The 27,571-nt window shown below is 38.2% G+C and overlaps 1 protein-coding gene across 6 annotated transcripts in view; it reads right to left on the bottom strand.

Moving 5' to 3' along the window:
* The window catches only part of diaph2 (diaphanous-related formin 2), a 501,500-nt gene that overhangs the window by 84,083 nt on the left and 389,846 nt on the right, over positions 1 to 27,571 (bottom strand). The gene's annotated exons all lie outside the window — the stretch shown is intronic.

A 27,571-nucleotide genomic window follows, 5' to 3' on the forward strand; every position in this document is an offset into this window, starting at 1 on the left:
ATATATATATATATATATACTGTATATGTTAGTAATGTGTCTTTACGATTGTTTCATTTAATCAATGTCATGGATTCTTGTGCAAACAGATTTGTCAAAACATGTTTTCTTAATTATTTGAAACATAAAAGCATAAATTGGGTTATTTTAGTATATAGTCATAATTATTTTATATGGGAAATATTTAGATATTGCTTCCTTGAAAAAAATGCATTACATGTTGTGTGTGCGTTCATGAGTGAAACCCCCAGATGCAATTCAAAGCATCATATCTCAAATACATGTCATTAAAACTATTATGCCATTTCAATAATCTCAGACTTCCCTTAAATGATTGACACAGTGATCTAATAATGTCTGTGCAAAGGCAGAAGGGATTCTCAGGTTAAGAACTTGGAGATACCTAGAGGCCTGAACAACAGGGTGAAAGAATTGCTGATTGCAGTCATTGTTCCATTGTTTCTCACAACAAGGGAAGGGTCAGCTTGTCTTGAACCTGGCTAACATTCCTGTAATTTACTGTGTAGATTAACTGTCTTCTTGTGGCAAATTACTATTGACACCCCCGGTCTACCTAGTGTCAGCCCTGTACCAAGTGTTCATCTGTAGAACAAGCTGACACGCTCTGATGCCTTACACTCATGATTAACAACAACAAAAACTGACACTGCATTTACATCATCCTCTCAAGGGGACCTAGAACGCAGAGAACCTGTTACAATTAAAAGATTATACATTTAAGGTAGAATACTGTACATTGCAATAAACTACTATGTTTAAATTCCACAATGGCTCTTCCTGGTGTATAATAGCCCCATGTTTCTCCAACACTAATTAAACAGTTTTCCAAGCCTGTCAAATTTCATAAAAGAGCAATTCAAAAGATGTATTTTTTTTTTTGGAACTCCCCCACTCCCCACCTAATAGAAAAGACAAAACAAAACAATGCTTAAATGCTTTTTTTTTTCTGTCAAGCGATAAGCTTGGATGATACCGCTCACAGTATCTGAGAAAGCCTCGATGCATGCCATTCAACTGTCATTTCAATCTAGTGAAAACAGATGGATGTGACCACTCTAGGGAACCATATAATAGAGGTTAGGTCTCAGCGATTGGAAACGAAAAACGAGAAGCCTTGTGGCCTAATGTTGCATGGACAGCAGGAAGGCAGAGAGACTAAGAGTTGAATTAAGAGGACAACCCACATAATGCAATATATCTATGAGCAGGCAGTGTTGGTTCAACATCTACATAGTCATTTAATATCAAACCAAAATGGTCAAACAGTCATCCTTGAACACCAGAACTGATAACACTGTATTAACATTTGGTAAGTTACAACTGAATATATTAAGTAACTGTTTATTGAACTTGTTGCCAACCCTACATAAAAATAAGCTTCAACCAACAAACCATAACAGAGCATAATCAGTGCTTCTGTATAAAGAAACTGACCACTAACCCATTTAAAGGGACCTCCCTGCTTTGTAACCAGGAGGCTGCAAGGGTGAATCCAAGTTTTGGGTGCAAAACATTCAAATCTTCACAACGCCCCCTTTTGACAAAAGCTACTGGGTTAGCTGGTGAGGAGGAAATAGTACAACCAGGCAATTACACCACTGTAAGACTTGGAGTCATTAGAGCTCAAAATGTAAGACTTAAGCAAGGGAGACAGTGAGTTATAATGAACAGAACAGGAGACTGAGAGACAGTGTGATCCTGGAGATTGCAAATGAGGGAGTGGAAGGTAGTGTGGTCTAATGGCTCTAGCTAGGGATTTAGTAGTCTGATGTGCAAAGCTAAGTATTAGGCAGTACTGTGGTCTAGTGATCAGAGCAGACAACTAGAAAGTGCAGTGGTGTACATATTAGACCCCAAAACATTGTGGATTAGTTATATTTTCAGTAACGATTTAATGAAGGTAGAGCTTGTAGAGTAAAGAGCAAAGAGACCCTCATGACAGACACAAAGAGTGGGCCAGGAATCTGTATAATGGCTCTACCTTCAAACTTCAATCAAACAAAGCATGTTTAATTGGCCCTGACTGTGATTTCTAGTGCCTAGTGAATCAACTGGCTGAAAGGGAAGGAGAAACCTTATCTGACACAGCTCACTTTTAAAAAAGATCTTCAAGAGACTGCTGTACAGGAAGGAAACAAAGATCCTGGCACTACAAGGACACAATGAATACCATCCTTTTGCTTGCATCTCACAGTGCTTTGATCTGAAAATAACAACCGCCAAAGCCCAGTGGAAATCATGCTGCCCCTGATTTGGGTTTGATATCCTTCATTGTAAAACAGGTATACAGATAGAAGCAGAGCAAAGATAACTTAAAAGCATCTCAGTATATAGTATATACATTTTATGAGCAAAAGTGCTGGGGAATGCACCATCAAACTGGACAGCATTTGTATAACCTTTCCAATGTGCAACCAATCCAGTCTGAGATTCAAAACTGCAGAAAGGAAGGACATACAATGTAGAAAGACTATTGGAAGGCATACGAGTCAATTTAGTACTGTATTGTATAAATGAATACGATTTATTGAATTGTTATTTTATGTTTCTGTATATAAGTATATATATTGTTTATATCTTTCAATGTATCTATGTATCTAAAAATGTTCTGCACTAATTGCTTTCTTATAGAATAATATATTCCTAAATAATTAGGGTTTGTTTTGTTTTTAATAAGTGAGGCTCGGATGAAATAAATAAAAACATAATAATCATTAAAAAACAAACTCAACAGGAAAAAGAAAGAAAAAATAACTTTCTTCAGTTCACAGTGGCCACCTATAAGGACAGCAATAAATTATCTCTTTTGTTTACCACCCTGCATGTTGGGGAGTTATTAAAAATGGTAAATTGCTCTCTTAGGCAAGGCCAAAAAGCCTTCTTAATAAATCTTGCCTAACCTAGTTCCATTAATGTTTATTTAATGCCTTCCTATGTGTCTCTTGGCCTTAAGCACAGCAGCTGAGTGATCTGCGGGGCTGATGGAAGGCCTACCTTCCAGGAGGGAGTAGAGTTATCCCCTCTCTGAATGTTGCTGGTCTGTTCACTCAGCTGAGCCACTGTAATGTGGAATTCTTAGGAACTACATTATCCCTCTAACAGGTCATACTGTGGTCTGGATTCCCAGAATGCATTGCAGGATCAGGTATGACAATGCAATGCAAAATGGAAAATACTCTGAATAAAGCTGGATGTATTCCCCAGTTTCAGAAGTGGCAATTGTGAATACTAAAATCCTTAAGCCACTATGGGACCAAAGAAGAATCAAGCACCCTCCAAAATGTGCACAATCTGACCATCCACAGTGTTTTGACTGTGCACTGCTCTCTGGAGTCTACTGGTCAGTCAGCTAATGACACAGGGTAGATTTGATCCACTGACCTCTACACTGTAAGGACCAAATTGTATTCCAAGCAGAGATCTTTACCGAGCCAGTTGGGATTCCTCTGTAATCAATCAACCTTTTTTATGATGTCCTTTCTATTGATTTTTTTCTTGTTTGGTTTTTTATCAAAGGTAATTTTAGTCTTGTTTGTTTAAGTTATGAGCATAAGAATTGAACATCCCTCTGAATAACAGGGCTTGTTTGTACATTAGATGACGAACATTCAGGACTGAGATATAATCAGTTAATTGATGCTCTTTCTGTACTATTTCATAGTTGGTGGACATTGTTGAGGCAGAGAGTGAAAGCGGAAGAGAAGCAACAAGTCTTCTGGCCAGAGTAATATACTATAGTGATGGGGAATACAGCAGATGTAGAGCCTGTCAAAAGGGATTAAAAAAAAAGGCCCTTTACTTGGCACAATTACTTGGAGCCGACGCTTGGACATTCACAGCATATTGCAGGGGAGACAGGGACACTGGAGGCAGGCTCCCCAGTGGGACTGCCAACATGGGCCATAGCTGCCAGGCTGAGACAGGGTTGTAGGCGAAATGGAATAGGAATAGCATTGAACATGTTGTTTTACTCCAGTCCTTCAAGACATAATTTCTTCATTCAAATTGGCGTAATAACATGGAAGAAGGCAGATGCCAAAACATTTGCTACCAGGCAACATTTCCTTTATTACTCCTCTAATTATATATTTAACCTTCAGGAGTATGAATGCCCATGAGGCACAGCCACCAATTAATAAACAAATAAAGTGAATCCCTGGACCACATTGTAAAATACGTACATATAAAGTAGTATCTGGAATTTACCCTGTGTGACCTGGAACAGAATGACCACTGAAAATCTACCCGAGTTCACATTAAGAAAATATGTAATTATGCAGTTTAAATGCCTTTACACAATGGGACTCTTTAAAAATAGCTAACAAGATATGTTGGTCTCAGTCCAAAGCAATTCATTAATTAACACAACACCCTGGATATGAATCAGACACATGCCATTCAACAGAAGCCTACCTCTCCCATACAGGCTTACATAACTGCAACTATAACTACAATGGTCTGATAATATTTCCCATACCTTCTTAGCATGACAATTTATGAGTTATTAAATAGGTGCAACAACATCCCAAATTGAATCAAACTCAACCACATTTTATCGCTCTCTCTCGAAACTAGTACAACAATTTCGCACAAATCCCTTAGTGGATGACCTATCAAGTACATTTTACAATATCCAGACAAATCTAAACACCTTTCAAGCACAGTTTTTCAAACCAGGTAAAATAAGGCATACTAAATAAATGAATGTGTTATCTAAATGTCAAACAGATAAAGGGCATTCTAGGAGGAACCTAATAACAGGCACAAGAAAAGCTTTTGTAAAGCATGTTTCCCCCCCAAAAAAATGAACAAAACAAGAAAACCCTTGCAAGACCACTTCCAAATGGGAATAATCTTGGTGATATGAAAGATCAACTAAGCATGAATGAGGCACGCACTTATTTTCTTGGGAGAGGTACAGGTACACAAATTCACAATTCCTGCATACTAAATATGAGTTAGCACAAAATGCTGCTACTTTTCTCATGTGGATTGGATTCATTTGTGCTCCACTGGAATATAATAATTATTCAGAGGAATGATGAGGAGCTTACTTATACCACAAAGAGGCTGCATTTTGAAAGTTACTGAAACTTAATTCTTAATTGTAGCTTCTGCAATTAGCGATCAGAGAGTTGCACTAGCTAATTTAAAAACCTACCCCTGGTATTTGCATCCCCCAAAACCCTGGAGCCTCTCCCAACAGCTTGTAACAGCCTCATGAACCACTACGCTAACGAGAGAATCAGCTGCAAGCTGGATATAAAGCAAGGGTCTGGGGAGGAATTACAGAAGATAAGCCCCTTGAACAAGATGAGCAATCCGTCCACATGGCACACATCAAGCTGGGCCAGAACCTGTCTCCAACCCTGCCTTCCATCCAGCACTGTCCCCCTGGCCCGAGGGCTCCATACCCTACCAGACTGAGCGTTTTTATGACAGAAATGGAGATGGCAATGCAGTGAAGCAATACACAGAACCAATAACTACAGCACAAGCCGGCAGTGTAGACTATGACCTGCCATTTCGTTGCAATAGAAAGAAGGTCTCTGATTTCAATAAAGAGTGCAAAGCTCAAACTCAAGGCGTGCATTAGTCCATGTGATTCTCATCAAGTGGCTCATCTGAAGTAGCAGAATTCTTATATTCACAAACTGGGTCTCTTTAGGATGTTCATGTTAGAGAATTATGGTTTCTAATGGCATTACCTGAAGGTATTAGGTAAGAGGTAAATAGTGTGACCAATGCATCAAGCATCTCAATACCAAATACTGGTATCAAGCATGTCTTGGGGGATTTTCACATTTTCGTGGGGGTGGACACATTATGATCTCAAAGGAAGCCACCAGTCATACAAATATAATGTTCTCTCATAAGGGTGTCATCAAGGTTGTTTTTATTTTATTTATTATTTCATTTGAAAATGAAAGCAATTTCAGAGGCAATTTACTCTATATTCCCATACATTAAATATTTATGAATCTCAAACATCATACACTTTGGTTGAGCATCTACCGTTCTCCCCTCGTTCCCTGCTGTTTTCTATGAAGATTACTCAAAGAAAAGCGGCAAAATGGTGAATGTGAAACATGCTTCAACAAGAAACGACTGGAAGGCTTAAAAGAATCAAAATGAGGACTGGAATATGTTAAGAGTAGAAACAAAACACAACATGCTCTTAAAAACATCCAGATCCACAGAAAAAGAAGGGGAAAAAAAGCATAGATATGATGGAGATAGCAGAAGGCAAAACTGATAGCTCCAGCTGGGGGACACCGCGTACCACTGGTTTCATTGTGATGCAAGTCCTACCTTGTACTCCCTGACCTTACCACTAAACCACACTCCTGAAGTATTTAGACCTACCTGGGGGGTCAGGCTATCTCCTGGTCTTTAGCACTAATGAGTATGACAGCATGATTCCCAGTACCAGATTCTAATCTATACACTGGCTTGCTTGCAATGTTGCAAAGGCTGGAACTTAATTTGCATCCCTTACTGATAGCTACTACCCTTGGCTGTTCTACACATAACTCTAACAGTAGGTAAACTGATTCCACATACAGTATATTTGGGATATTATGTAATCTCTTACAAATGCAAACATGACAATATTAATCCACTCTATTTTGACATGGTGTCAAATCAAAGCATCAAGTCTGAAAGTTACAGAGTTGACACCTAAAGGGCAACTTCCAATGTACTTCAATAAACGCGGTCCTCTTTTGCTATTGCTGCACTATTTAATTTTGTATTTGATTTGATTTAATAAAATCCTATGCGACCAATGCACCAATTAAACAGCACACGACACCTATAAAGGGCACCAATCAATGTGATGGTAAAATTCTCCATAATGCCATATCAGCCCACATTGTTGCCCTTAAACATCTCACACTATTCTTGGCAGTAAATTTCAATCGACATTTGCAACTATGCCTTTTTTCAAGGCTTTAATCCCAAGTGTGAATTTCTTTTCTTTTTGCCTTTTCCTTTTTTATACAGTAATAAAACCAAGTTTGTTTTTCTTGTCACAAACTTTGAATTAAAGGCTCTATTGGTTTTTTTATTCTTTAACAAGCATGACTTCCTTGTTAATGGAATTGTCAAATTTGTCCGTCTTTCTCAATTTCAAAAAATTCATTTAAAATTAAAGTCTGGTTCAAAGGCTTTGATAAATCACGCCCCTGGTATGACAGCTTCGGCCTGTTCGACTTCACTAGCAGGATATTGCCTCTCTCTGCAGGTGGGATAGGAACCAATCCTGACATCTTTTTGATCCTCTTCACACAAAACTGGTTTCATCTGATAGTAATTAAGTTTGTCACTTCCCACAAACTGCAGAGCCTAATATAAAAATTACACAACCACATCCACATTTGCGATTGTATCTCCGAACAAAAGAAGAAGAGGAAATTGCTTTGTTATTATTTAATGTAATACCTATCAAATTATAACACAAAGGTTAAAAAAGGTCAAAGACTGAGGTTGATGCTGCAAGCTAGGTAAGTACACTTCAGGGCACATGCACTGATCGGCTTTAACCGTAGCAAACCACAGTGCATATTTTAAAAGGAAGCCAGTGGTCTGTCACAAGAGAGTAGTTAAAACATCCCTCCTGAACATGCCTGTAATCAAGAACAGCAGGGTTTTTAAAACAGGGGTCCCTGCTGGGTTGCCTTTGAAGTCTGCCTCCAGATAAGTAAGTGTTTTAAATGTCAATAGAATTTCAAGCCCACCTCTTTTGTTGGACTCTATAGAGATTCCCTGTGACTAGCCGGTCTGAGCACTTAAATGCTCTTAGCACTACACAAATTAGATCAATACCAGACACTTTTTAACAACTGAACTGTAGTTATTTTTTTGTATTATTTTAATGAGGAATCGCTTTTAGATTTATTTCTGTAAATCAATGCAGACAGTTTCAAACCACAGCTAATCTGATCTGGCTCTTGGTTTGTTCTGAAGTGATTTAGGTACGTCAGGACGAGCAGTCTGCTTGCCTGATTTGGATTAGGATGAGCCCAGGCCTCGGAGTCAGGTGGAAGTTATTGATCCCATTCTTTTAACCATAGTGGGGTATTAGAAATAAGCTGCACTAAGAACAACTTAATTCAATACTCTGATCATTAAGGGGACCCATTCTTACCTCTAGGTCGTGACAGTTCAGGGTGACCAGGGGAATGACTCTTACACCTGTGAGTTACATTACACAACCTGAAACTGATGCAAACCTTATTTGTTTAGTTACTACAACTTAATGTGGAATGCCAGCAGAAGTAATGAAAATAGGCACCTCTAACCAATGAAGCATAATACCTCCTGCTCTACTGACACTGGCAGTGTATGTTAGACAGCAAAGGGGCCTCCGTCTCTTCATTTACATGAAAATTAATCAGTATCACTTTGCAGGCGCTCTCTTGGACACTTCTAAGACAGAAATGGGCCCAAATTCCACAACATGGTGTCTAACTAACAAGATCAACAGGTGTTGTCACAGAACCGTTGTTTCTCATAGAAACGTGATTTGGTTGTCATTACAGCCTAATTAGTGACTAATTAATGAATGACATTTACACTACCAACCATGCGCTTAAATATATATATATGTGTGTGTATTTGTGAGAGAGTGCATGCAAAAATTAAGGAAGTGGAAGAAAAGGCAGCAATAACGGAGCTATCTCCAACAGAGACGGCTATGCAGCAAAACTATTTTTAGCAAATTAATTTAAGCACTTTAATAATTAACTGATAATTATCTGGCAATCAAGAAGAAGATAAAATGATCTTTGAGACGTCTTACAGTCAAACTGGGGAGCTATTGCCTGGTGTAGATCTCCAGTTAAAGACGAATTGGAAGCAAATAATTGACAACAGGAGTGATCTCAACAACCTAGAGCTACGTATATTTGTGAATGCTAAATACCTAATGAATGACAGAAAACTGACACCCACACACTGCTGGCTTGTGACATAATAGATGAAAAAGCAGCTACACTACCTAAAGGAGAAACAGTTTGACATATGCACCAGTGGTGGTACAATAACGAAAGAGAGTTGTATGTAAAACACTTCCTTACTATGCAAACATCCCTGCAGCAATGCAATTTCATAAGTCAGACAAAATCAATAATACACAATGAAATTAGCCATGCACTGTACATACCTAATTAATTCTAGATCGTTTATTCAAGAATCGAGACATGCAAAAATCAGTGTTTGTTGTTTATAAAATCTGTAGTTTCTCAGTGTTTGATGGATTCAAGACACCACACATCCACCTACCTCATTAATGAAAGCAGATGCCTTAACGAACTTACTTAAGACATACTTTTAAAGCATATTAGGCATTCTAACTTAATGTGAACTCTGCATCTGGTCTTTGTGCCCTTCTCACACCCACTTCATTTTGCCAATGCAATCCAATTTACATTGTTTTTTCTCTTTTTGCCCATGCTCTATTGGATTTCTAACCATACACAGATTCTGCATGCTAGCAGGGAGAGCACCAAGCCACTCAAACAAACAAGATGTTGAGTCTCAATGCCATGCACATAGCAGCCATACGATCGACCCAATAATATGCTAGGATGACCCTATTACACTCAAATACACAAGCTAAGCTGTATTAGCCATAATCTGAACCTAGAAAAGGCTGCTTTCTTGCATTGGTCAGAAACCTGTTGGGTGTGTTTCCCACTAGAGAGGACTCCATATAGAGAACCTGGATATATCTGCTCCCACCTCACTGAATGCACAGAAAGAGGAGCTGTATTAATAAGGAGAAGGAGCATGTTGACAAGCCGCTGATGAATTGCCCCGAGGTATCTGTGTTTGTGCTCTTGTGAAAATCAAAACAGTCTTCCACTAGTTTTCTCCCGCCCAGTAGCGTCTACCTGCCTGCTCTCGCTCTCTCTCTGTTCCATTGGCATATTCATGTAAATCCATCTGTCAAGCTAAGTATATCCATCTGTCAATCCTTCTACCTAACTGTCCCATTATTCCCACCCCCCCTTCCCTCTGTATAACTGTTTATCTAATTTAAAAACTCCTGTGCCTCCGTTATTTTTCAGTAAATGCTGCTAAAGAAGAACGCATCAAAGCAAGAATTGAACCCCGACAGTATACATGGGACGGCTGTTTGAAGTGTTGAAATGCTTTGCTTATAAAAATGAGATCGTACTGTTTATACTCTTTGCCTAGTCTCTGCACAAGTTCTTGTTGGATAGCTACAGAGTCATCCTTATCAGCTATCTGTATGATGTGCCTGTGCGTGCCTGTGTATGTCTAGTGTGTATGTAAATGGATATCTGGGTTTGTGGTTCTAAAGGTACATGCTTCAACATGCATGTTTGCATGTGCATGGCAACTGTGAAGGTGAGGTTGTGTCTGCTTGTGTGTGAAAGCTGTTTGTGTACCTCTTAGTTTTTATTATTTTCGACAACTGAATTCTGCGAAAGCGCAATTACTTGGCTCTGCAGTGCACAATTTGAGTGCTGTGGCTGACAGGCTACCTGCCTCCCACTGAGCAATCTTTTCAAAATCAATCCAGCAGCTAAACGTATCATTCCTCCAAACCATCATATCCTGTCATGCCGGGATTCGTGCTTCCAGTGGAAAACACAGTCAAACAGCTAAATTAGTGGGGATTTTCTTAACTCCGCGAGACGCTTCGCCTGTCCCCGCTGTATCCACATGCCATCTTCATTTTAAGCATTGACAGCATTGCAATCTAGTATTTTTAAGACATATGAGACCAACTTCTTCTCATCCCCCAAATCATCAAGTTGCTAATATAAGGAAATAGCAATGCCCTGCTGAAGGGTCTAATTTAATTTGTTCTTATTCACACACAGAATTATTTATTTTAATATATGAATTCATGAATTGTCATTTAAATCGCACACTTACATTACACTCAACTGGTTATGTGTCAATATACAGGACACTAATTCTCAAACATCTAATAAAACTCTGCAAAGAAATAAGAAATCAAAAGTGCTACTATTGCAGGAGGAACAAAACCTGTCTGAGCCATAAGCTCTCCAGGATTCACTGGTAATAACTCACCCTATTCAAGTTCAGGGGAAAGTGTAAGTCTTTCTTAGTGTGAACAGAAGAGATCATAAACGTGAAACACAGTGCAGTCTTAAAGGATGATTAAGAAAAAGTTGGAAGCAATTGATCTAAATGGAATACCTGGTGCATCGTTCACATCACACTCCTAAGTACGGTATGGGATGTTCTCTTTGCCTCTAAAGGTACTGCTCTCTTTAAGATGTGGTTTGCTTTGGAGAAATAACTCAGTTACTTGTGCATTTCTTCTGAATTTTGAAGAGCTACTCACTTGCACAGTGGTGCATATCTCCATGAGTTTAGTATCAGGACAGCTGCTTTTGAGTTACACATCCTATTTAGTTTCACTCACAATGATTTCCCAGGCCAAGCCTTTAAGTTATAGCAGCCTCAATAAAAAATAAATACAAAAATCTCCCTGTCTTAGGCAAATCCCACTTACAGTAGCAGGTCAACATTCCTGTAACATGGTTCAATGCATCTCTCTTTGATTCAGGTTTGGGAAAAGTGCGAGAAATCCATAAATAGATTATTTGAGCTTTTAGAAGAGAGAGCGCAGCCTTTTAGACATACAAAAGGCTGATAGGTCACTGGTAAACAGAAACTTGATGAGTAAAATAACCTGGAAAAGACAAACTTTTAACATCAAAAGTCTGTATAAAATATTTAAGTAAGTCGTTTCAAGCACTTGAAAAGGATTTAAAAGGATAGTGTTCTACACAAAGTAGACAAAATATCTTCAGGCAGAAGAAGCCTCAAAAAACTAAATCAAAAATGAAAAGGTATAATAAGAATAAGTCAACGAATAAGGGTATGTGTAAGAAAGTTTGAGGATTACATTGTATGTAGTAAGGGATGGTGGCTATGCAACACATATAACCTAATGGTATCTTACACAAAAGGATGAGGGAGCAAAGTACAATAAAGATTAAAACATGAAGCTTGGTGGGACTAGCTGCAATACTCACTGTGAAGGCCTGAAATAAAAACCTTTGCTGAAGCATCGTGGGGTGCTATTGTAAACACTGTCCACAGAGGTATATGTTTTTCCTTTTTCAAGTAAGTAACACATTCAGCAACCAATACAAAGTGCATCGAAAAGGGTCTAAATTCAGGCTCAGATATCATGTTGCCCCAGAATAAATAAACCCAACTAAAACAACTACGCACAAAACAAATCCACAATATTTCCCCAAAAATAAATCAATAAATAAGAAAAGAATAGTGGCAGTGGTGGGAGGGAGAAATTATGTCGAGGGGGAAAGAAAGACACTTAAATCATTCTTTAATTGCCATGGTTCGACTGTACTATATGCCAGGATGTAAGATATTACCTTTCGCAGGTGGCACCACCACACTGAAGACGAGAATGCCAAGTATGGCACATGTAATCACGATTCCATTTACATTTCATGATTGCTATTTTATGCTCTTAGTGACATTCATTTCAGCAATGAGGGATCTTGCACCATCAACAGCACTCTTCATTATCATTAACTGCAACCATTCAGCAATGAAGCGGCATTAACCTACTTATTTTGTTAATTATAATTTCTGGGCTTTTATCCTCTGCTGCTACTCTGAGCCATCACATCACAAGGGTGCTGAATATACCCCCCCCAATTCAGCTGATTCATAGCATGTGTATGCATGTTGTGTGTGTGTATGATGTGCTCAACGGCAGAGATACACAAGGCCACTAAATCCACTTTCATCAGCATTATTATTTATTTATTTTTCCTGAAAGGTGAAAAAGTCTTAATAAAGGATGATTGTGGATTTCATTTTATTAACACACAAATAGAAATCAACCATATATAAATATATACATATGGTAAATTACATTTAGAAGTAATTAAATGTCCCCCATTCATTTAAATTTATTTTATTCCTTTTACTATCATTTGCAGGTACTTTTAAAAAAAAAAATCTTCTTATAACAAATACATTTTCAAACAGCACCTAATAATAAGTCCAAAGGTTGGCCAGTGGGTTTATAATAAATACCAATAGCTCATACATTTTACGGAGTTGCATGAAACTCAGGCAAGTGGCAGACAAGCATTCAGAAGTAATAAAAAAGTATAGGTAGAACTATAAATATTCATGTAGTAATTTCACACAACTTATTAAAAACCACAAAAACATGTTATTCCGAGCTCCGTTTCACGATTAAACTTAGAAAAAAAAAAAGAAAAAAACTTTTTCTTTCATTAATGTATGACTGCGACTGCTATCTGATGGTGATATGTATAAAAAATGAATAGGAAAATGGAGCGGCAATTAAAAATGAAACGTACTGGACCTTATTGTCTGTCACAGTAGTTTGGCGGAGTATTTGACAGGATATCTTTTAGATGTTGGAGGTTTAAAAGTTGTATTATATTTCAAATAAAGCCAGTGAGTTCTGTACTACATAATGAGGGGAATAAAGAAAAGGTAGAGGACATCCACTTTTCCCTTCTATTTCCTTTTAACATTTCACTAGCAGTAGTAAAGTTACCAGTCACTAATTCCAACAAACAGCTGTATTATTGCAAATGTGGTTACCTGCTGCTTATATATATTTATTTGCTTATTTTATTTTGTTTTATATTATGTAACTTGTAAAATAATGGACATTTCTACAAGGAAATATAAACCATGGCGTTCAGAGGGTGAATCAATCCAAGCTGATGGTCAAGGCGTGTAAGAAAGCAGGTGGACTTTTATTGTCAGCTTAGTGGTGTCTCCAGCGTTCAGCATTTGAAAACACAAACTTGTGACAGTGTGCACTCAGCAAAGAAAGGATGTGAGCAATTGCACTTCCTCTATCTTTGTTTATTTATTTTACAGTGGTGGGGAAAAGAAAAATCGCTTGTTGTTTTTCTAATTAACATTTTAAATCCTGATTTCAATTACCTTCGGTCCTAACCACAGACAGTTGTAATTACTATTCAAATTATGGATTAATAAGCTACACACCAGGCATGATTAACTCAGTGTATGTGAGACAGGGGATCACAGGAATAATGCGATTCAAATGCACCCTCCTCTGAGAGTAATTAAGCAAAATTCTGTTTAGATGAAAAAGCAAACATCAAAAGAACAATGGTACATAGGTATTACAACTAAATCAAATATTTATAGCTTGAGACATTTCAGAAGCTCTTTGCATATAGTTTCCATATTAATTACCACGAAGAAGCAGGTTCAAATAACTTTGTGCTTCTCTTTCCTTAAAGCAACAGTACAACTATTTTAGCAACAGGCTGCCCACTCCCACTGTATGGTCTCAATTTAAATCGGCGATAAGCAGGGAATGCAGTACATTAATAGAGATATAATGGGCAGGGCTAAGTCTTGATGTTTAGGGAGTACCAGCCTCTCACAGACAATATTAAAATCTGACTTTTGTACCTGACGTATTGGAACCTTTTAATTAACCTGCAATTAGGATTTCTAATTGCCTTTCAAAGCGTGCTGGATTAAGTATCCCACAGATCATTGATATCACACTGCTGTCTTTTTTCTTAACACTTACTGAATTTAAGTCTGTCATATAAAATACATGTTGGGTAATATTTTAGTCTGGCATTACTAACTTTGACTTTTGTGTCATGTTAATATTTTCAATATGGAAATTGATGAAGATTGAAAAGACTGATTTCAGAAACAAAATATAAAGACCATGCCTAAAGAATGGATTGAACAGACCAAGTTTGTCCTTCTCAGATATTAAATATGTTTTTGGAAAATGTGCCAACCCTGTGAAAGATGACCGAGGCATTTGTAAAACAATGGGGAAGTTAAACTCTCTCTGGAATAGCATTCCCCTTCTCTGTGATGAATTGCTAGCTCTTTACTGTGGGGGGAGATTATGCCAATGTGTTTCATATCAGTGCAATATCAAGTCAGTGCAACTGAGTAATTCCTATACAAATGTGACAAGGTATAGCCTCTCTACATCCTTCTATTGCCAGATAAAAATTCAGCTAGGTTAAACTGGACATTAATTCTCTTTCCTGGCTTCAGAAAACTACTTAAGAACATAAGAAACTTTACAAGTGAGAGGAGGCCATTCAACCCATTGTGCTTGTTTGGTGTCCATTAATAACTAAGTGATCCAAGGACCCTATGCAGTCTATTTTGAAATGTTCCCAAATTTTCAGCTTCAACCACATCGCTGGGGAGTTTTTTCCAGATTATGACAACTCTCTGTGTGAAGAAGTGTCTCCTGTTTTCCGTTTTGAATGCCTTGAAGCCCAATTTCCATTTGTGTCCCCGGGTGCGTGTGTCCCTGCTGATCTGGAAAAGCTCCTCTGGTTTGATGTGGTTGATGCCTTTCATGATTTTGAAGACTTGAATCAAGTCCCCACGCAGTCTCCTCTGCTCCAGGGTGAAAAGGTTCAGTTCCTCAGTCTCTCAGTAGGACATTCCCTTCAGACCTGGAATAAGTCTGGTTGCTCTCCTCTGAACTGCCTCTAGAGCAGCGATATCCTTCTTGAAGTGTGGAGCCCAGAACTGTACACAGTATCCAGATGAGCTCTAACTAGTGCATTGTACAGTCTGAACATCACTGCCCTTGTTCTCAATTCTACACTTTTGACAATATACCCTAACACTCTGTATGCCTTTTTTATTGCTTCCCCACATTGTTTGGATGGAAAAAGTGAGGAGTCCACATAGACTCCTAGGTCTTTCTCATGCGTTACATCTAGTGATGTAGTGGAAAAAAAAAAAGGTGGGTAAACTATGAATTTCTCTGGATAATTTTGATACGACAAATCATTCATCAATATAACTGAAAACGTATTAAATGTTTAAACAGTATCAATTAATTGCATTTGATGCAAGTCTACTAAAAAGGAAGGCCTAGTGTAGGTAATTAATCAGGTTATTAATCTAAAAAAAAGTATCTGGACTGAACACACATTCCACCAAACATATGATTTGCAAATGTTGATATTATTATTATTTTTTTAATATGAATAATTATCTACACTGCAAATACAGTAAGTATTTTGAAGTGCTAAAGAGCACTAGTGTGGATACAATATGTGATGATAAACAATGCATTAATGTACAATACATAACCGTTACACATAAAACCGGTGACAACTAATATTTGCAGTTTATCACATTTGCTTGCAGAACTCATTGTCTGAACACTTGCTGGAAAACCAAATAAAACTAATCATTTTGACTAATTGAAGTCAGTATGTTGGCCACATTCAAAATTCTTGTCTGCATGTGTGTGTGTTTTTAATCACAGATTTCAACTAACTGAAATATCAGAAACTACAGTATTTTATTTAACATTTGATACCTCTTTATCCAAGAGCCTGTTTTTTTTTTCGGGGGAGGTGAAGACAAGGAAGTCGCAGGAGTTAATGGATGTTTAAACAAGTTTCGTATCTCTGTCTGAGTGAGAGCGACTTCTAAAATTGTAGATCATTGTTTTAGACTTGGTCCTTGATTTTTGAAAGTATGCCTCAAAGCTAACCATATTGTGATCACAGTTTGCCATTGGTTCTCCAACTAGTGTCCCTCTGACTCTATCTTGGTCATTTGAAAATATTGAGTCAATGCATGCGCTCTCTCTGGTTGGTTCCCTGACAAATTGAGTTAAAAAGCAGTCATTTACCATCTCAACCTTTTCTATTTCTGCTTCTGTAGTCCCGACTGGGCTTTCCCAGTCTATGTTTGGGAAATTGAAATCCCCCATTATAACAGCCACATCCTTGCTACATGCAGTCCTGATTACACTGTACAATGCAGCGTCTTTCTGAATATCTGAGTTGGGTGGTGTGTAACACACTCCTACCACTAATCCTCCAGATCTTTTATTCCAAAGTTTAACCCACAAAGATTCTGTTTCATTACTGGGATCTAATTTGAGTTCTTCTGCCTCAATGTCATTTCTGACATATAATGCTACCCCACCACCTCTTTGGTTTTGCCTGTCTCTCCTAAACTGTGTATCCTTTCAACTTGTATTCATCATACTCCTGGCATTGAGGTACAAACAAATCAGGACTTTCCTACTAGCAGTTTCCCTTTTTTTTCTTTCCTTAGTGGAACATCTCCCATTGTCAGAGCTCCCTGCCCCCCTGGCCCCTAGTTTAAAATATTCTCAATTACTCTGCACATACATCTCCCAATGCATTAGCCCCCCTTCTGTTTAGATGTAGACTGTCCGGTTTGTACAGGTCCCATCTATCCCAGAAGAAAGACCAATGCTCCATAAATCTAAAACCCTCTTCTCTACACCAAGATTTCAACCATGTGTTAAACTTTCTAATCTCTGCCCGTCTCCCTGGCCATGCACGTGGTACCGGACGTATTTAGGAGAAAACTGCAGTGGAGGTTCTGCTCTTTCCGAACTCTTTAAATTTGTCTTGCTGAACCTTTGCCCTTCCTTTTCCTATGTCACTGGTTCCAATGTGGACCATGGCCAGTGGATTTCCCCCGGCTTTGGCCAGTAGGCCGTCTACTAGTTTAGGGAGATCTGCAACCTGAGCACCAGGCAGGCAAGATACCATGCGGGTCTTCTTGTCACTAGAACACACTGTGTGATCTACACCTCTAAGAATCGAGTCTCCTACTGTAACTACCTCCCTGTTCTGGGGGGGAGTAGACACCATGGTGCTCTGGTGCTCAACTGCCCTCCCGTCACCCTCGGAGCTGTCACTCTCCACCTAGGTGTCCAGCAGTTCGAACCTTCTTCGGATGTCTCTAGGGGTTGTGCGTGACCTTTTCTGTGTTTACGACCTACTGTAACCCAGCAGTTCTCTACACTTTCCTGCTCTAAAGGTCTCAGCTCTCGTAGGTATTGGCGTGCACACCATCTCTCTCATGGGCTGATTGACTAGTTATTCTACATCACTAATACAGCGCAGATTAACAAGCTGAGCCTCAAGATCACAGACCTTGATCTCTAGGACTTCAACATGCTGACAATGTTCACAATTAAATCTTCTTGGATGAGTTCATCCAGGAAGGCAATCATTCTGCAAACATGACACTGTAGTGGCCACATGCTTCTAAATTTTGCAAGTTTTGAATTCATTCATTTTTTTTCATCTCTTGGTTTCTGTCCCCTGGTCAGCTGCTTGACTTTTTTGTCAATGAGAAACAGTGCAGCGTTTTCTCAACAGCAGCTTTAAATACCCTTTTGTCTACCTGCCCCCAGTTCACACCTAACTGGCTCCAACTGGATCCACCTGGCACAACTCACTTAACGGAGATCTTGTTAGTCCTAGACTAAATCACCTTTCCTTCAACCTATTTACTTTCACCAACTCAGCAGCTGTACTGAACTGACTTAAATTAAGGTAAACTACAGTCAAGATTAACTTAATTTAAGGCAGTTAAAACAAAATCTGAAGTTTCAGAAGACTGTCTGAAACTAGGGACACAACACCTGCCTCTCACCTGTACTGTCCTGTGTCTGTCTATGGCAACTTGTAAATCCTACTTGGGTCTGCACAATATACAGCTCATGTTCTGATAAATCAGAGTCGGTCCTGTCTGTAGAATATGCTGCATATTTGTTTTTTTCTTCAATTTTCCATCATCAGCATTAGAAGCATTACAGAGTAAAGCCAAATTGCTCTTCCACTGCTTCCAAGAAATTATGCATATTTATTCATTAATTACTGAATGAATAACAATCAAATACATGTGAAGTACGGGACAGTAACAGATTTGTATTTGTGGTATATAGTATCAGCCAGTAGAACAGAGTAATCTATAAATGCTAAGGGCACACCCTGAAGTTGAGGTAACACATTAAACCCATTAAAACACACTGAGAAGGAAAAGGGTTGAACGCCTGGATGGGACAACACTACGGCACCACAAGGGAATAGTAAGAACTCCACAGGGAGGAGTCAGAATCATTATACTAGATTTAATCAGGGAAAGAGTTAATAACCCACTTAGGCTTAGCCAAGCTGAATCAGAAATCTGAGGAAAGGAGCTGTTCATTTATGCAAAACTACTTTTTATTTCTTACTAGTAGTCTAGAGAGAGAGAGAGCGGGGAGAAATAGATATTAACCAAATCTTTCTGCTGTACCTTTAAAGAAAATCTAACTTTCATTTGCTTTTGACAAGCTACTGCTTGTGATCTTCCTTAGCTGCATAATGCTCGGTGAATAGGCGACGTATTTAGTGCCCTCTCCTTTATTGTGTTACACAGTGTATCTCTTCCCCACAATGTCACTTTTTTAATCCTGTTTTTTAATTTGAATACAATTTGAATTAATGTACATGTAATTTGGAATACAATGTATTTTAAATTGAGTGCATAAGGCCCAAGAGAATACCGGAGGAGACATCTCAATGCATTACTGTACCTCATGTAATATTTCCATCTAAATAAGAATAGCAAAGGCTTGCTTATTTCAGGTATTATTTATGTGTGCTTTAAAGAATGTGACTCCTTTGAAAAATAATACTTTCTTCCTACACAGGTGAATATTAAGTAGAATTTTATAGTTATCTAGCTTTTCAGTTTGTATTTTATTTTTATGGAGCCCTTGACATTCAGTATACTGCATTAAAGACATGTCAATGGGGGAAAAATATATATACTGCAAATGTTGTAATTAACATGCATATATTTATATAGTAATGCTTAAGGATTACATTATTTCTTTATGGATCAGCATGTGCTACATTTCCTGTTTAAAACCTCTCTAATGAATTACGCTGTGCAGTAAACCGTTTCAATTCCGACATCTCCCTGAGTCATTTTAATTTTAATCATCACACAAGTGTTTTCAATTATTCAACTTGAATCAGCCCAAGTGCCCACTTCACAAAGAATCACCTTTGAACCTGGATTTCTTACATGACAGTGTTGTTGACACTGCTTGACAGTGACCCCTTGTGGATGAGGCAAGAATGATGCCTGAAACATCTGCGTCACAAGTCTGTGAAGCAAGGAATGGCCGTCAAATCCCTTCCCCAAACCAAAGGACAACGAGACGAATGGCTTTCCCCCCGTGGGGGACTAATGTCTAAACCCTGCTGTGGGGATACGTGGGGATCCAACTTATTTATCCAATATGCCATTAATGAATTACGAAGGGAGAGCCCAGCTGTGAGACATCAGCTCACTTGCTACTGCATCCTGATGGGCACAGCAGGACGCACAGCCGCCCAATAGGAAAAAAAGAACAAACACTGAAGACAAAAAACAACACAAAATACAGCCACACAGTCTATAAATGTTTAGTTTTTTCCTAGATAGGAAGTGTGATGCCAAAGTGGAGAAAACCTGCTAGATTAAAAGTTATCTTAGAGGTCCACATTCTCAAAAAGGCAACAAAACAGTATACATAGTACACATAGTAAGCATGTGTCTGATTGTTGCAAATCTCACCCCGAGAAAGCATTGCAGCATTAATAGATTGCTGCCCCAGAGATTATAAACCACTGCCTAAATGCAACCTATTTCTGTCTGTTATTACTGCCTTCTTATCTACAAATGAACAGAGGGCAAAAACAGGGAGAGATTTTTCTACACTTCTTAGGTAAAATTGGCATGTCTCCGTAGAATAAAACATAATTTTGTCTGTGTGTTTGGAATTAATAAAAGGGAGCTATCTGGCTTTCTAATTACCATACATGACATATGTAAGCAAATGTTTCAGGAGGATGCGCTGTGAGGGGCAAAATGAGGAGAACTCATGCAAGTGAGCACAGGAAGAGATTGGGAAAAAAATCTTTAAAATATAGACACTCATACACTAACGAAGTCAATGCAACAGCGTATTCTTTCTTCATAGCAGGAGACCTATTTAACCCCTTCTGGAAGAGCTTGAGTCGACAAACACAACCAAAAAAAGGGAAAAAAAAAACACAAGTGTCCTGGAATTTATTGTGTTCTCTGAAGTTCTGCACATCTGGATATTTGTCACCAGAACATTTATCACATTGCATCATTGAGTGAAATAATTATAGAGAGAAATGAGTACATGTGCAGCAGAATACTTTCTGATTTGGAGCGAGAGATAGAGAGAGAAAAAAAGGCTTATTTAAAAAATAACAATAAATGTATCCACCAACTGTTGGCATGTGTATTGGTGAGGCCACTTGTAAAAGGAATTGCATGGTAAATGACATCAGAATACTTAAACTCTTATGTGTTTGAGCCTCAAAGCAGCTAAGCTGGGTCCCATTTTTTAGTATTATTAAGCACACTTAGAGGTTAATTGTTAACTTGGCAGCCTGGTGTGTACTGCAATTAATACAGCCCAAGATTCCCAGTAGGCAAAGGAGCAATGTCAGGATGAAGCATTCTCTGGTTTAGACGGGCTCGCCTGGGATTAAAAAGATTAGTCAACCTGATAAATGTAAGCAACTGAAAAAGTTGTTTTCCTGCAATAAAATAAAATAAATCCTAACAAACACAATAGAGGAAAACAAATACAGACCGAGAATGAGTCAGACATGGATTTTTTGCAATATGAATTTTACAAATGCTTTGGCCAATTCCTGAATAAAATATGACTTTCATCCTTTGATTTCATGACAAGGATACTAGCTGGTAAGTTGGAAAGGTGCACTAATGGCCGTGCAGTGAGTATCGGTGAAGGGTTGGCAACCCATGCTGTTGACCAGAAGTCCATGTCAAGTAAAATAAAGGCATGTCAGATTTAACTGGGGGAAGGGGAGAGGGAAGCAGTATACTGCATGTCAACAACTGACTGATTAAAGTAAATTAAAGTAAAAAGGCTGAAGTTGAAACTGTGTGAAGTTGAAACTGTGGTCTGAAACACTTCTGTCTGAAGCCTTTGGGAGATCCACAATGGAGCAGATAGCTTGTTTCAGCTGTTCAGTGCAGGGCTGCTTGTCAAGCTATTAACAAGTAAAATGTATCCCCTGTTACAAGCGCAGTCTTCGCACTCTAATTAAATAAAAAAAGGGCCCGACTGGCGCCAAGCAAAAATGGAGCAGCGATTACCTGGCTTTCAGTATCAGAAGGGACTAGATTTAGATAAAAGAAACGTGCCACTATAGGGCTACAGTAGGACAGAATAATACGCAGAAGACTCTGAAGGCACAAGCCCCAATTAACAGAAAATGTCTCTAAAAGAATGATGCTGAAGCATGTTTAATGATCAACTTGCTATGCAATAAAGAAAGTTAATAATTTCATTACAATGCCAGGTTGGGAAACTGCAATAAATAGATAATAGATAGGGCTCAATAAATAGATAAATATGTAACAAATGGGTCACTTGCTATATGTTTTTGATGTACCTTTCAATTTGCAACAGATTTATACCTTCAAATGACAGGTGAGTTGGCTTATTATGAAAATAATTAATCCAGTTAAGTAATTAAGTTGAGAGGTGGAATGCCTAGAGTTTCTTATCCCTGAGATTACATAGATTAGATAGAGAGATAGAAACTTCGATAGATAGCTAAGATATTCAGTGATTTTATGTTGCAGGTTCTTTGTTTTGAACAAACACTGTTGTTGCTGAAGGTCAAGTGAATGTCATTTTCTGGGAAGACACAAACTTCACTGCACTTTTTTGATTAGCTCAAGGATCAGCACCCTGGAGGCAGCACTCCTCTCTGTGTCTCCCTCCCTTTCTCTCTCTCTGCCTCTATGCCAGCCGCATTTCACAGAAAGCTCTAGATTTGTAGGAAAGTCTTGACTGTCCCTCATCACCTTGCTGTGAGATGAATGGGATCAGCAATCTCCTCAATCATTCTAATCACTACATCTGATAATGCTTCATTCACGGCTATAATTTTCAGATGCCTCGCGGCTATCTTCCCCGCTCCACTCGCCTCCCGTTTTTAGCTTTCATAGCGCCCAAGATATAAGAGCCACAACTAACAGATGGCAGCTGATTTGGTGATGCATCCCTGATTTCAACTGCTCTGCCCTTTAAAAAAAAAGTCTCTATTGCTATATTCGAGGTCAGCTACTGCTGTATAATACTAAAGAGTGTATATTTAAATTTCATAGCGTGTGGTTTATTTATGATTTTTTTTTTTCGTAATGTACAATTTTAAAGAAATATTGTCAAAGGGCTACAATACAGTGTGTCAAATTTGGACACTAGATTATAACTAGTATGTCTGTGGTTGTGACTTTTGCCCAGCTGGGGTCAACCCTGTCTTCCTGTGTGTCACCTTTCCCTTCCTGTCTGTCTGACCCCAAAAGCGTTACAATGTTAATGCCATATAAAATACCTGTCTCAAGACCAGTTTCTGCTCTGTTCCTGGAAGCTGTGAGCCAGGCTTAGAAGAAACAGCTCCATTACTTTCAGTTTGCCTGCTTTTTTTGCTTTGCTTTTGTTTTATGTCAGGTTCCCGTTTACCCATTTGACAGATCATGTGCAAATACTTATTATTTTAAAGGGCCGCACAATAAATTGAGAAGGAACAGTTGTGGTTCGTAATTCAAGCCACAGGAAGAGAATTATGTTGAAAAATATAGCTAGCTGGATATGCATATGCAAGTACACATAAGCATTAGTATTACAGTCAATACAGTTGTAGGATACTATTTGTACAGTGCTGGCACGGAGGCGTAATAAAGTGCTGTTAAATTATCAGAGTAAACCTAGCGATTCACATGCTGGGCTGCATATATTACACAGGTGTCTGTCTGCTTTCCTTGCCGAATGCCCAGGCCAGCATCCCTCCCTGGTTGATTACACAGTGTTGCTGTTAAATTAATCTCAATCAAAACATGTTAACATTCCACTCATGGAATCTGTTGTTTCTGCACAAAAGCCTTATTCTGCAACTTCAAACACTCCAGCCTGAATTCTTTACAGTGAAAATATCAGGAGGTGAGAGATAGCAAATAAGTGCTACGGTCCAGTTTTAAATACTCATGGGACTGTCATGTGGGGCTTTACAGGGGTAGCCAGGGAGTCAGGAGTCAGGGGGTTGAATGCAAGCCAACTAGACCTGGCATGCCTCCATTTCAGCATGAGGATGCAATTAGTCCTGACGCTGTCCCTGTCATTTAGCTTGTTCAGTAATTAAAATGCCAGGGAGAAAAAAAAAGAAAAACGCTTATAAAAGAACTAGCTTCTGAGATTTCTATGACTCAGAAATGACAAGTCATAGAAAAAAAAACGTTCCCCATTCCAGTGCCATATCCTTCCAACCTTAATTAGACAGTGAGAAATGCGGGGGGTGGCGACAGAAAGGAGGCAAAAGACAGGGAGAAACAAAAAAATGTGATAAACCAAATAAAGACATGATCTCTGCCGGGTATAGGTGGAGTCTGCCATAGGTCATATACATTTCAACTTCAATATTTCCCACAATGTGTATTTGTTTAGTTTGCAGTATGATTAGTAATTCTACATGATTGTTGACCTTAGTAGAATAAAAATCAGAGCAATAAACCCTGCAGATTAATGTTTGAATTCACTGTATGTCAATCCAAGGTCAGACTTTATTGAGGCTATGGCATTCTATTTGCAATCCTCCTCCGGCTAAATTAAGGGGTTTTCCCCATCATTTTTCCACAACTATAGCAAAATGCTGTTTACACGCTGGCAGGACTGAATGTAAACACATTTTATTAATCAAATATAAACCTGTCTATGGATATTCCAACAACAAACAATTTAAGGTCCTTTGTGTATGTCACATGCTTTTGAGATTGAACTGTCCATGAAATATATGCCAGAGGTCTACAGTCTTGTTTCCTACCCAACTGCATAATGTCCACTGTTCTTGTTAGAAAGGGTAAAACATGGAAAGAAAATGGATTGGAATTCAATGTAGAAGCACCTCACTTGAATTAATAAGCTTCTCTCAGACCTAAGCCAATCAAACTGATGTGCCAAAATGCATCTGGAGAAAATGATGTAACCATTTGATATTCTTCGAAGCTTGGAAGCAGCTAATGGACGGCAGCAATAGAAAGATCCACATGAAATATTATAATATCGCAGATTTAATTTATACTACAAATGAAAAGGGAATTGTAAATCAAATTCCACAATTGAGGTTTTAGGCAGATACCTTTTACATCCTACTGAAATCTAGTGTTACCTATAAATCATTAATAGAGTAGAGATTTTAAAACAGGTATCTATCAGAGATTAAAATAAATGGAACCTTGGAAGATTAAATTAGAATTTGTTGGCATTCTCAATCTCTTCATTAGTCATTATATGCAGCTAAGGAAGAGCATATTAACAGATTTGCAAATTAATAGATACACTGTGGCTTCAATTATTACTTGTGCACCATGTTTATACATATTTACACTACTTCTTTGCCTAGGTTGAATTTAGAAATGGACACACTATACATTCTCGCTGTGCTATTCATAATGTGGTTAACGAAACAATCAATTTGCTCTTGAACAGGTCCCACTTCACAAAGCTTTATTATGACTGTGTTCAGAAGGGTGTAACTAGCTGTTTTCTGCCTATCCCCAAGATTGAATGGATGTGTTCTGTTAGTATGCCTTTGCCACCATCACCTCGGTGTGATTGATGGAACTAATTTTGTCAATTAATTAATAACCCCCTGTTGATTAACATTGGATTGCAGTTTGTAATTGTTAGTGTTTCTTGCTGTTGAGTATTCATTTTAATTAAAATTCTATTTTCCTTTTTCAAAGATCATTTGCTGTCCAATCTGTATACATTCTCTCTTAACCTTGTCTCACTTAACAATCACACGGTTTCCTTTATAGAGCAAGCAGTTTGGACTTTAAATAAACAAACCAAACACTTTCAAAAAGGCAGGCAAATGCATACAATATATCTTACAATCAATTTCTAATTCCAAGATAATTAGCACACTATATTTGCATAATGAACATTCTAATTAGTGTAAAGCAGGTGAAAGTAGTCAATAAATCCAGGTAATTGCATGTCTTAGCTCATATATGAACAGGTACCCTGAAAAACAGCTCAGAGCAGCCAGGAATTATAGATGGACAGAAAAAAAGAGACTGAGATTGAAAACAAGCAGAACAAGGCAAAGGTCTATAGAGCCATGTAGAATATTTCAATTTTTCCCCAGACAATGTCACTGGAAGGAATAACATTAAGATATGGAGGAAATGTTTTGACATTAATTTGATTTACATTTTAGACTGGCCTTCATCTGGTGATACATAAACATCCAAAATGATATGAAACCCTTTTCATCAAGAAATTCTCCCAGGTACCTTCCATAGCACAGAGTAGTAGTTATTTGCAATAAACTACAATAAATGGTGCCACTGGTGAATATTTTCCTGTCTGCAGTAGAATAAATGTCACCATTTTCTGCTGTACATCATTGGCTAACATTAACTACACTTCTATTTTCCATTTTAGAAATAATTGGTGCCTCCACTGCTGTATTTGTTGGCTATGGTAATTTCAATAGTAAATTGCAACAATGCATATGATTATGGTTTTATATGATTTTATTGCAATGATAAGCAGAATTACCAGTGTTGGACTCCTCAGTTCCAATATCAAATAAATAAATACACCCTCTTGAACTTTTTCAGATTTTGTTGTGTCAGTGTCTCAGAATTTCATGCATTTAAATAAGGATTTTTTCTATCAACACACCATACTCCACATTGTTGAGGGCAAAATGTTTGTTTTGTGCATATTAAAATTACAATACTGAAATATGATAGTTTCCATAGTTCCTTAGTTCATACTTGGTGGAAGCACCTTTGGCACCACTTACAGCTGTGAGTCTGTTGGGATAGATCTCTAACAACTTTGCAGACTTAGGTTTGGCAATATTTGTCAAATGTTCTGTACCAAACTGTCTAAGCTCTGTCAAGTTCCTTGGGGAGTACTGATGCACAGCATTGGCTGTGTGCTTCGGGTCATTGTCATGTTGTATTGTCAGGTTTGATATTGTTTATACCCATCCCCTGATCTGTGCATTTCAGCAACTTTAAGTTCTTTTGAAGGCTCCTTGAAGCTTATGGTTGAGTCTTTGCTTTAAATCCAGCAGAGGGAACATACAGGAACTGCTGAATTTATCCTGAAATCAGGGGAATAACTACAATATAACACAGGTGGAGGCCAATTAACTCAGTGTGTGATATTTAAGGTGACTGCTTACACCGGAGCTAATGTACGATTACTATGACATGGGGGTGGACACTTATGCAACTTAGCTATTTCAGTTTTTTTTTTTAATAGACGTTTTTAACTGGACAATCTCATTTTAGATTCAGTGTCACTGCTATATAAAATGGACCTGTGTTTTCATTGAAAAATGTAATTGGACTGATATTATGTGCCATGTTTGAAAGCACTGACTTTTTTCAATACGTTTTTGACTAAACCTGAGAACTCATGGCACACAGAAGAAACTTTTTTCTCAGTGGAGATTGAAGGTCTTGGCATGCTGAAGCAGGGCTCATCTCTTTGGGTTTCAGATGAGAGCCATCTTCAGTGGACTGAGGCCAGCAAGCAGAGGTCAGTATCTCCACTCTCTATCTCAAAGCAACAAGGGATCCTTCACAT

This window comes from Amia ocellicauda, chromosome 10 (genome assembly GCF_036373705.1).
Source record: "Amia ocellicauda isolate fAmiCal2 chromosome 10, fAmiCal2.hap1, whole genome shotgun sequence".
In the NCBI taxonomy this organism is placed as follows: domain Eukaryota; kingdom Metazoa; phylum Chordata; class Actinopteri; order Amiiformes; family Amiidae; genus Amia; species Amia ocellicauda.